The sequence below is a fragment of the Herpailurus yagouaroundi genome, unplaced genomic scaffold (assembly GCF_014898765.1).
Source record: "Herpailurus yagouaroundi ecotype Mexico unplaced genomic scaffold, PumYag 207, whole genome shotgun sequence".
Lineage (NCBI taxonomy): Eukaryota > Metazoa > Chordata > Mammalia > Carnivora > Felidae > Herpailurus > Herpailurus yagouaroundi.
Window position 1 is genome coordinate 710,722 of NW_024412438.1, and position 9,983 is coordinate 720,704.

Sequence of the window (9,983 nt, forward strand, 5' to 3'; positions counted from 1 at the left end):
GACCCATAATGAAGACAAAAGCAAATTAAATATAAATAGAATTTTTAAATGATCCAGATGACAGAACTGGTAGAAAAAAACATTTAAACAGTGGTTGGGGGTAGGAGGATGCCTGGCTGGCTCAGTCAGTAGAACATCCAACTCTTGATTCCTGGGTAGTGAGTTCAAGCTCCATGTTGGATATAGAGCCTACTTAACCAGTGATTATAAACACATTCTGTATGTTCAAGAAGCCAGAAGAAAACACAAGTATATTAAGAAGCATGGAAAATATAAAACAGCCCAAACTGAACTTCTAGAGATAAAAAATATAATGTCTGGCATCAAAAAATACACTTGGTAGAATTAAGAACTGATTAAACACTGTAGTGTTTAAAAAAAAAAAAAAAGTTAAAAAAAAAAAGACATGAACTGGAAGACACAGCACTAAAAACCGTCCAAAATGACACATAAAGAAAAACTGGGGAAAAAATAACTAGGAATCACTTACTTTCAGGGCAAGTTCATATGGACCAATATGCATGGAACTGGAGTCCAGAAAAAGGGAGGAGAGGGGCAAAAGGTTTGAAACACTAATGGTCAAATTTTCCAAGTTTAATGAAATTATAAAAGACAGATCCAAGAAGCTCCATAAATCCCAGCCACAAGAAACTTGAGAAGATGACGCCGAGATCCATCATAACCAAGTTGCTTAAAACCAGTGATAAAGAGAAGAACTTAAAGGCAGTCAGAGAGGGTGCCCGGGTGCCTCAGTCAGTTAAGCAGCTGCCTCTCGATTTCGGCTCAGGCCGTGATCTCACGGTTTGTGGGTTCGAGCCCCAAGTAAGAGCCTGCTTGGGATTCTCTCTCTCTCCCCCTTTCCGTGCCCCTCCCTCACTTGTGCTCCCTCTCGCTCTCTCTTTCTCTCTCTCTCAAAATAAATAAACATTTTTTTTAAGTAGCCAGAGGTAAAAGACACATTATATACAGAGGAATAAAGATAAAATGGTAACAGGCTTCTCAGTGGAGACAGTGCCAGCCAGCAGACAATGCCACAACATCTTGAGAGTGAGGAACAAAAACCGTCAACCTGGGATTCTATACCTAGTGAAAATAGCCTTCAAAAACAAAGCTGACATGAAGAATTTATCAGACATGCAAAAGCTGAGCAGACCATCACTGTAAGAAACGTTAAAGAAAGCCCTTCAAGTAGAATGATAATGATAGACTTTACCCCTTATCGCTCTACTGAGATGCCCCAGCTGGGGACTCTGGAGATGACTCAGAACCACCTCCAATGATTTCTAAGAGCCCTTCCAGTTCTCACCTTTTAAAATGACTTGATTCTGGATTGTGTGTCCTCCTGGGTACTTTCCCTAATAGCAGAAGGAACAGCCATCAGATAAATGTTAGTGAGTGTGTCATAGTTTTGTGATGCAAAGAGTCAGAAATGAACTTAATGAGGTGATTACCCAAAAACATCCTTTCTTCTGATATTAGTGATATATACCAGTATTATTTTGATCATCAGCCATCAGGGGTGTGGCAAAGAGGCAAGGTCTGTGCTAGAACTGACAGTCAGACAAAGCCAACAAAAGCAGGCACAGTACAGAGGAACTGCAAACACACTGAGGCTGACTCCTAAGAAACTGAGTGCTAGGTCCATAGAGCAGGTGGTTACACAGACTCGAGACCCACTCTTCCCTTCGCGACCTCAGTTTCTTCCTATCTACAATTAAGATTTTGGTTAAATGACCCAGAAGTTCCTTCCGGTTCTAACTGCCTGGGAGCCGATACGTGTGGCTGAACTCAGACAAGTCTCATCCTGTCTGTGACTGCCTGGCCCTTCTCAGTCTGACTCGTTATCAGCAGGGAAATTCCTGCCACCCCAAAGTGGGCATTATTTTTATAATTCAAAAATGTAATCCCCACAACGCGGATGGACCTTGAGGGAATATGCTCAGTACAATAAGTGGGACAGAGAAAGACAAATACCGTCTGATTTCACTTAATGTGAAATCTAAACAAAACGAAACAAAACAGACAAGCCGATGGATAGAGAGAGCAGATCTGCGGTTGCCAGAGACGAGGGTGGGCAAAATGGGTGAAGGGGCTCAAAGGTCAAACGCTGCTATCAAATAAATAAGTTACGGGGGTGTGCTGTGCAGCATGGTGACAATGGTTAATTGTATTTTTGAAAGTTGCTAAGAGCGTGGATCTTAAAAGTGTTCATCCTGAGGGGAAAAAAATTTGTATCTATCTATCTATCTATCTATCTATCATCTATTAGATAGATATAGGTATGACTGTGAAGTGATGGATGTTATCAACATGCTGAGGTGATCATTTCACAATACATGCAAATATCAGACCATTATGTTGTACACCTGAAACTAATATGATGTGATCTGTCAATCATATCTCAACTTTACAAAGTAAAGTGGATAATGGTTACGTTGGAAAATCTTTCCAAAATTTATATATCATATAATGTCCTTGCAAAGGCACGGAGACCAAGTCAATGATTGCCAAGGTCCGCAGGTGGCGAGAGGAGTTGACTGTACTTGAGCAGCACGGGGGGAGCTGCAGGAGCGACGGAAGTGTTTCCTATCTTGATCACAGTGGTGTTTCCATGATTGTATTCATGTGTGAAAACCTACAGAATGATACACCCTCAAAATGTTGCTGTTTGTTCATTTAAAACTAAGTAATTTCTGGGGCCTGGGTGGTTCAGTCAGTTGGGCATCCGACTCTTGATTTGGGCGCAGGTCATGATCTTACGGTTCGTGGGTTTGAGCCCCGCATCAGGCTCCGTGCTGACAGTGCAGGGTGTGCTTGTGCTTGGGATTCTCTTTCTCTCCCTCTCGCTCCGCTCCTCTCGTGCTGTCTCTCTCTAAATAAATAAATAAACTTTAAATTAAGTGATTTCTAAAAGAATAAGCTATTAGTCCCAAGTTGATTCATGTTGTTTAAAGTTTACATCATTTTAGGGGCGCCTGGGTGGCTCAGTCGGTTGGGCGTCCGACTTCGGCTCAGGTCATGATCTCTCGGTCCGTGAGTTCGAGCCTCACGTCGGGCTCTGTGCTGACGGCTCGGAGCCTGGAGCCTGTTTCAGCTTCTGTGTCTCCCTCTCTCTCTGACCTTCCCTCATTCATGCTCTGTCTCTCTCTCTCTCAAAAATGAATAAACATTAAAAAATAAATAAATTAAAAATAAATTTAAAAAAAGTTTGCATCGTTTTAATAGATACTAAATAATTTTCTAAGCAATTACATTTAACTTCATATTTGAATCCTAAAATCTCTTAAAGTCTCTTCAAAACATCCCAATTCATAGCATATACTTTAAACCATTTAACGTATAATGTAAAATAAATACGTTATTTTTAAAATATGACACTTTGAATAAGAAACTTTGAATAAGAGACTTTGAAGAAACAGATCTATTGAGGTATAATGTATACACCATAAATTCATCTCTTTTAGGCATACAGTTCAATAATTTGGGGTAAACTTGCAAAACCGTGCAACCATCACCAATATCCAATTCTAGAACATTCCATCACCCCCAAACATCCCTTTACACCCATTCACAGTTTAAGAGATTTTCAAACAGTGGTAAAGGAGGAACCAATCTGATAATAATTTGCAAACACAGAATCACCGGATCTCGGAGTCGTAAAGCTCTTAAGACAGACTAGCTCAAACCTGCACCCACATTCAAATGCCTCTCTAACACGTCTGATGGATGGTTAGTGAGCCCGGTTAGACAGCATGCAGTGACTAATTTTACAACCCATTTCATCCTTGGCTCATTTCATCCTTCAGCCAGGCCTATTTATTGCAGTCAGTCCTTCCTTCAAAGCCTTGAGGCCTCACACGCCTCCCCCTGCCACCGCCTGCCGTGTGCCCTAACCTGCGGCTGAATGTTGGGAGAGGGGGACAGAGGATCCGAAGCAGGCTCCAGGCTCTGAGCTGTCAGCACAGAGCCGACGTGGGGCTCGAACTCACGGACTGCGAGATCGTGACTTGAGCCAAAGTCGGACGCTCAACCGACTGAGCCACCCAGGCGCCTCCCCTCTCGCAATTCTTAATAATTTTTTAACAGGGGGCCCAGGTTTCATCTTGCGACGGGCCACATAAACTACACAGCTTGTCCTGAAACCCACTCACCCCAGGAGTGAGGTCAGGGGAGACATAATAGGCACACGTCACAGTCACGCGGCTCCTTAGTATTTCCACGGCCTCCTGCACATCCCGCTTGACCTTGACAATGACTCTTTCAAGGAGGCAAAAAAGATGAGGTCATTAGTTAGTTGTAGTCTGTCCAAGGGCACAGAACCGGGGACTTTTAGAAGAGATCTTATCTGCTGTGTAATTTATCTTTCCGCACCTCCTTCCACAAATAAAAAGCTTGGGCTCAGAGGAGTTACAGGACTTGTCCAAAGTCACACAAGTGGACTTCCCGGGAAGCGGGCTTCGAGCCGTTGTCTCTGGAAGTTCTGGACCGTGAGCTCTGTGAGGATGGGCGCTGATTACGTGTTCCTTGTTCGCAGGCTCAGAGTAGGTACCCAGTGAATGCACATCTAACTGCTTCTGCTTTTAAAATACTTTATTATTTCTATTTCATTTGACCTTCCCAACACGTCTAGAAAGTAAATGAGGTAGGTATTGTATCCTCGTTCGCAAGTGAAGGAAACCATTTCGAAGGGGCACAGGTATCCTTACAGAGCGGTAGAGTGACAGGGATGGGGAGGGGCGTGAGCAGACTGGATGGGCCTCCACCCCTCCTCATCACCTTTTCACCAACTCTCCCCACACGGGAGACCTTCTTTCCAGTTCCTCCTCCAGGGTAAGAAATCAGTTGTCTATTAAGCACTGCATCCATTCAAATGGGCTCTGAAAGAAACCCTGGACCCAGAGGAAAAGAGACTAAAATCCACGTATGTGTGATACGTATGGTCACGTAGAAAGATGGCGGTGGAGTCCCACTGAATTCTAGCAGAGGAAGAGTCGTTGGATGCCCGTAGTCCAACAAATCAGAACACAAGTCAGCCTGGGGTCCCCCAGGACGCAGTTACAGAAAAGACTTGGGCCTTCTTGCTTCTGGGTAGAGCTCCTATAGTTCATTCTCCATGACTTGAATTATCCTTCTGTTCCCTCAAAGTATCAAAACCTTGAGAGGCAAGTATTGGGGGCGGTCACCCACAGGTGGCCCTGAACTGTGTGACTTGAGCAAGGCAGCAGCTGGGGCCACGGCATCCCAGGGAACTTACAAGGCACGAATGTGGCAGTCTGCTTAGGACTGACTCAAGGAATACTCAATACTGATTGTACTTTAGTATTTTCATAATACCACAGGGTAAAATAACCACATGGAAACCATCAATGGGAAGAAGAAAGAATGGCTATCCGGAGTCAACAATTCCATTGTTCTCAGGGGCACCCGGGTGGCTCAGTCGGTTGAGCATCCGACTTCGGCTCAGGTCATGATCTCACAGCTCGTGAGTTCAAGCCCCATGTTGGGTTTTGTGCCGATTCTCTGTCTCCATCTCTCTCTGCCCCTCCTCCACTTGTTTTCTCTCTCTCTCTCTCTCTCTCTCTCTCAAAAGTAAAAATAAACATAAAAAATAAATAATAAAAACAACCAATAATAAAATGAAATAAATCACAATGGAGCAACCACACCCCCACTACCTGACCCTGTAAACAAAACTCAGTTCCTTGATTATTAAAGACCCGGATGCAAGAGGCAAAAATATAAAGATCTTATAAGACAATGTAGTAGAAAACCTTCGTGATCTCGGTGTAGGAAAGGACACGAAAAGCATGAACAGTACTCATATGTTAAACACTTTTAAGTCTGTTCACCTAAAGACATTATAAAGAAAGTGAAAGGCCAAGCCACGAACTAAAACCCATATATATGTGATGCATAAATGACAAAAGAATAATATCCAGAAACATTTCATGAATTCCTGTGAACACATATGCACATAAAGAGAGATGGAAAAACATAAAATAAAATAAAATAAAATAAAATAAAATAAAATAAAATAGTGGCAAAGACATGAACAGGCATTTCCCAAAGGGCAAAGGGGAAATCCACATAGTCAATAAAGACACACGAAATTGCTCAACCTCTTTAATAACCAGAGAAATGCACATTAAAACCACAAGGACGTACCATTGCACACCCTCAGATAACAAAAATAAAAGAGATAACAAAAATGTAAGAGAGAACGTGGAGCAAAGGAAATTCAATATAAGTTATGCTTGCCGAGTGCAGAGTCGTTTGGCGAGTTGGTCTTTTCTTGCACTCAGCAATTCCACCCATAGGTGCATACCCTACACTTGAAGGGGTTCCAGTCAAGTGCGCCAGGAGACAGGCAAGAACGTTCACAGAAACCCCGTGCTTGTTAGCTCAAACCCAGGAACAGCCCGAATGCTCTTCAATAGTAGAATGGATAAATAAACAGTGATTTCTTCAAATCGTGTACTATTATACGACACCCCCACAAAACTGTAACTGGAGATCAGTCTAGCTCAATCGCACCAATGTAGTAATGAATAAGAAAAGCAACTCACAAAAGAACAGGTGCGGTGTGATCCATTTATATAAAGACACAAATGAGCAAAAATGAGCTCTATCCTTTAGGGATGCCAACATAAGGAAAAGGAATGAGCACCACAAAAGTCAGGGTGGTGTTACCCAGAGGGGCAGGAGGGACATGTCACGGAAGGGGCGTGGGGAGGCTATACTCTGTTCTTTGACCTGGCGGGTGTTCACACTAGCGTTTGCCTTAACTTCACCAGTTCATTGAACAGCACGTAGCATGGGAAATCAGGAAATCACCTTGATGTGAACGCGCCCCTCTTTGGGGATTTTTATAGAGGCTTCATCACGTAGGCATGATCAGTCGTTAACTCCATTTCCAGCCCCTCCTCCCTTTCTAGAGAATGGGGATGGTGCTGAAATTCCAAGCTTCTAATCAGGGCTCTGTCTTTCTGGTGACCGGCCCCCATCCAGGAGCCCACCCAGAGTCACCTCATTAGAACCAAAGGCACTGCTGTCACCCAGGACACTCCAGGGGACTTGGGAGCCCTGTGCCAGGAACCAGAGTCAAAGAGCAAATATCAGAAGAAGGCAGGCCCCTGGTGTTCTTACTACTTAAGAAATTACAAGGAATTTCAGGAACTCGGTGCCAAGAACAGGGATGGGAGGGGCAGAGACCAATGAATATATACACATTTTTTTCTATTATTTCACAGCGTTGGTATGACATTCACATTATTTGACAGTCAAAACAATATTTTTAATGACAGTAGTTATTTAAGCCTTTCAAACTGTCCCTTCCGAAACACAATCTCATCAAGTATTTTATAAGAAACTACACTGATTGGGGCGCCTGGGTGGCGCAGTCGGTTAAGCGTCCGACTTCAGCCAGGTCACGATCTCGCGGTCTGTGAGTTCGAGCCCCGCGTCGGGCTCTGGGCTGATGGCTCAGAGCCTGGAGCCTGTTTCCGATTCTGTGTCTCCCTCTCTCTCTCTGCCCCTCCCCCGTTCATGCTCTGTCTCTCTCTGTCCCAAAAATAAATAAACGTTGAAAAAAAAAAAAAAGAAAAGAAACTACACTGACTGATTTTATTATCTTAACACGGAGGTTCTGCAGAAGAAAGTGCTTCTATGTAGACAAGAATGTAGAGGTTAAAAACACACATGAGCACGGTGTGCTGGCCTAGGCACTCGTTTTTTAGTCTCTCTCAATTTTAAGTTCTTTAATGGTTGCCTGGGTGGCTCAGTCGGTTCAGCGTCTGACTTCAGCTCAGATCACGACCTCGCGGTGTGAATTCAAGCCTCGGATCTTGTGCACCCTGACAGTGCAGAGCCAGCTTGGGATTCTCTCTCTCCCTCTCTCTCTTCCCCTCCCCGACTCACGAGCATGCTTGCGGGCTCTCTCCCTCTATAACCAACAAAGATATATTAACTAACAAATTCAGTATTATAGCGCGAAGTCAGTTAAGAACCTGAGAAAAAATAATTAATATTCAGATGCGATACAATAACTTAATATTAAGAAATTACCAGAAATACAGTAATTTCTTAAAACTTTACGCAGACGATAAACCTGGGTTAACTCTATAGGGCTGGGCAATGTGCAACATTGCCTAAAGTTAAAAAAAAAAGACCCACCTAAGGGCGCCTGGGTGGCTCAGTTGGTTAAGTGTCCGACTTCAGTTCAGGTCATGATCTCACAGTTGGTGAGTTCGAACCCCGCGTCGGGCTCTGTGCTGACAGCTCGGAGCCTGGAGCCTGCTTCCGATTCTGTGTCTCCCTCTCTCTCTGCCCCTCCCCTGCTCATACTCTGTCTCTTTCTGTCTTCCTCTCAAAAATAAAACATTTTTAAATTCTTGTTTATTTATTATTTTGAGAGAGACAGAGACAGCGCTAGTGGGGGAGGGGCAGAGAGAGAGAGGGAGAGAGAAATTCCCAAGCAGGCCCTGCACCGCCAGCCCAGAGCCAGATGCGGGGCTCAAACCCATGTAGCCATGAGATCATGACATGAGCTGAAACCAAGAGTCGGAGACTCAACCGACTGAGCTGTCCAGGCTCCCTTAAAAAAAGTTTTTTTAAAGGAACGAATATAGACGGATACTGCATATTTAAATTATAATTCAATGTGGTGGCATATAACTATGCTTATATTTACATACTTTTAAACAATAGAATAAGGGTTTGACCTATAAGACAAGTATAAGAAATTTAGATAGTTGCATACAATCTAATTTTTTGTGAAAATAGAAACAAAAGATTTGAGCTGGCTAACTGCTGCGCTTGTCTGTGAGTTTCATGCTGTGGCGAACACACGAGAAAAAAAGTCGCCATCATTTAACCCCACAGTCACAAAATAATTTTATGTGTCGCAAGGGTCGTTTTAATTAGAAGCGTAAGTGAAACTGAATTTAAGTTCAGCTCTCTTGTGTTTATTTTACCAAGTAATATCAAAATTTGGTAGATCTTGGTAGAAAAGAACTTCTCCGAACCTCTTAAAGGGCAAATAAGCCTTTTTGTCATTTTTACCTGTTTTACAAAATAAACAGTTGGGCCCGAAGTCTCTCGATGAATCCGTAATCAAGTTTAGATTGATGTTTTCCCCCTTAGGAGTCTGAGATCCCTACAGATTCGCTGTAACCTCATGCCCCTCGTGCCGCCATCCTTTCTCCATTTGAAGAGCAGTTCCTGGTTTGCTTCTGGGAGCTGGTGGACCCTGAGTGTTAGTTACCATGGGACACCTGAGTGTCGCACAAATGGCCCAGCACGAACGGGGTGTTGTCTGAACCACCAAGGATACACCTGCAGAAGCAGGTGCGGTGGCTTAGAGACGGCTCCACACTTTCCCATCTATTCCCCTCACCCCCACGCCTACAGCCTCCTGGTGGGGTCCCTCTGAACCATTAACAGAGGAAGAAAATGTACGGTCTTGGGTCTGTGCTCCGGCCCAGCTCTAAAGGCAAGAGAACGGCCTCTCCCCTGCAGCCCACTCAGTGGTGGCTTCCAAGTCAGGGATGAGCGAACATCTCTCCAGTAGGAAGCACCCCAAGGAACACACCGAATCGTCCGCTTTGGTTGGAAGGAGATTGCCTGAGGTACATATCTGCGCGGCCTGTGAGCCACATCTAACAGGCTGGCCGACTGACCAGAGGCTTAAAAGAAAAAACAAAACATGAAGACCGGTAAAACGAAAGTCTAGGGAAGAACTATGTGAAATGGCCAGAGTGTGAAGGTATTTGTGCCCCGTGTAAGTGTTCTTTAAAGTACCGGGGTTCCTCAGCTGTGACACAAAACTGCTACATGCAGAACATTCACCGGGCTTCTCAGCATCAGCCAGTGGGAGCTGGAGGCAAGGCGAGCCAAGGCAAATATGAATTCTGGCCGCCTGCTGGGCCACGAGCGATAAAGTCCTTTGTCTCTGACCCGGGGCTCTCGTGTCTTCTGTCAGCATC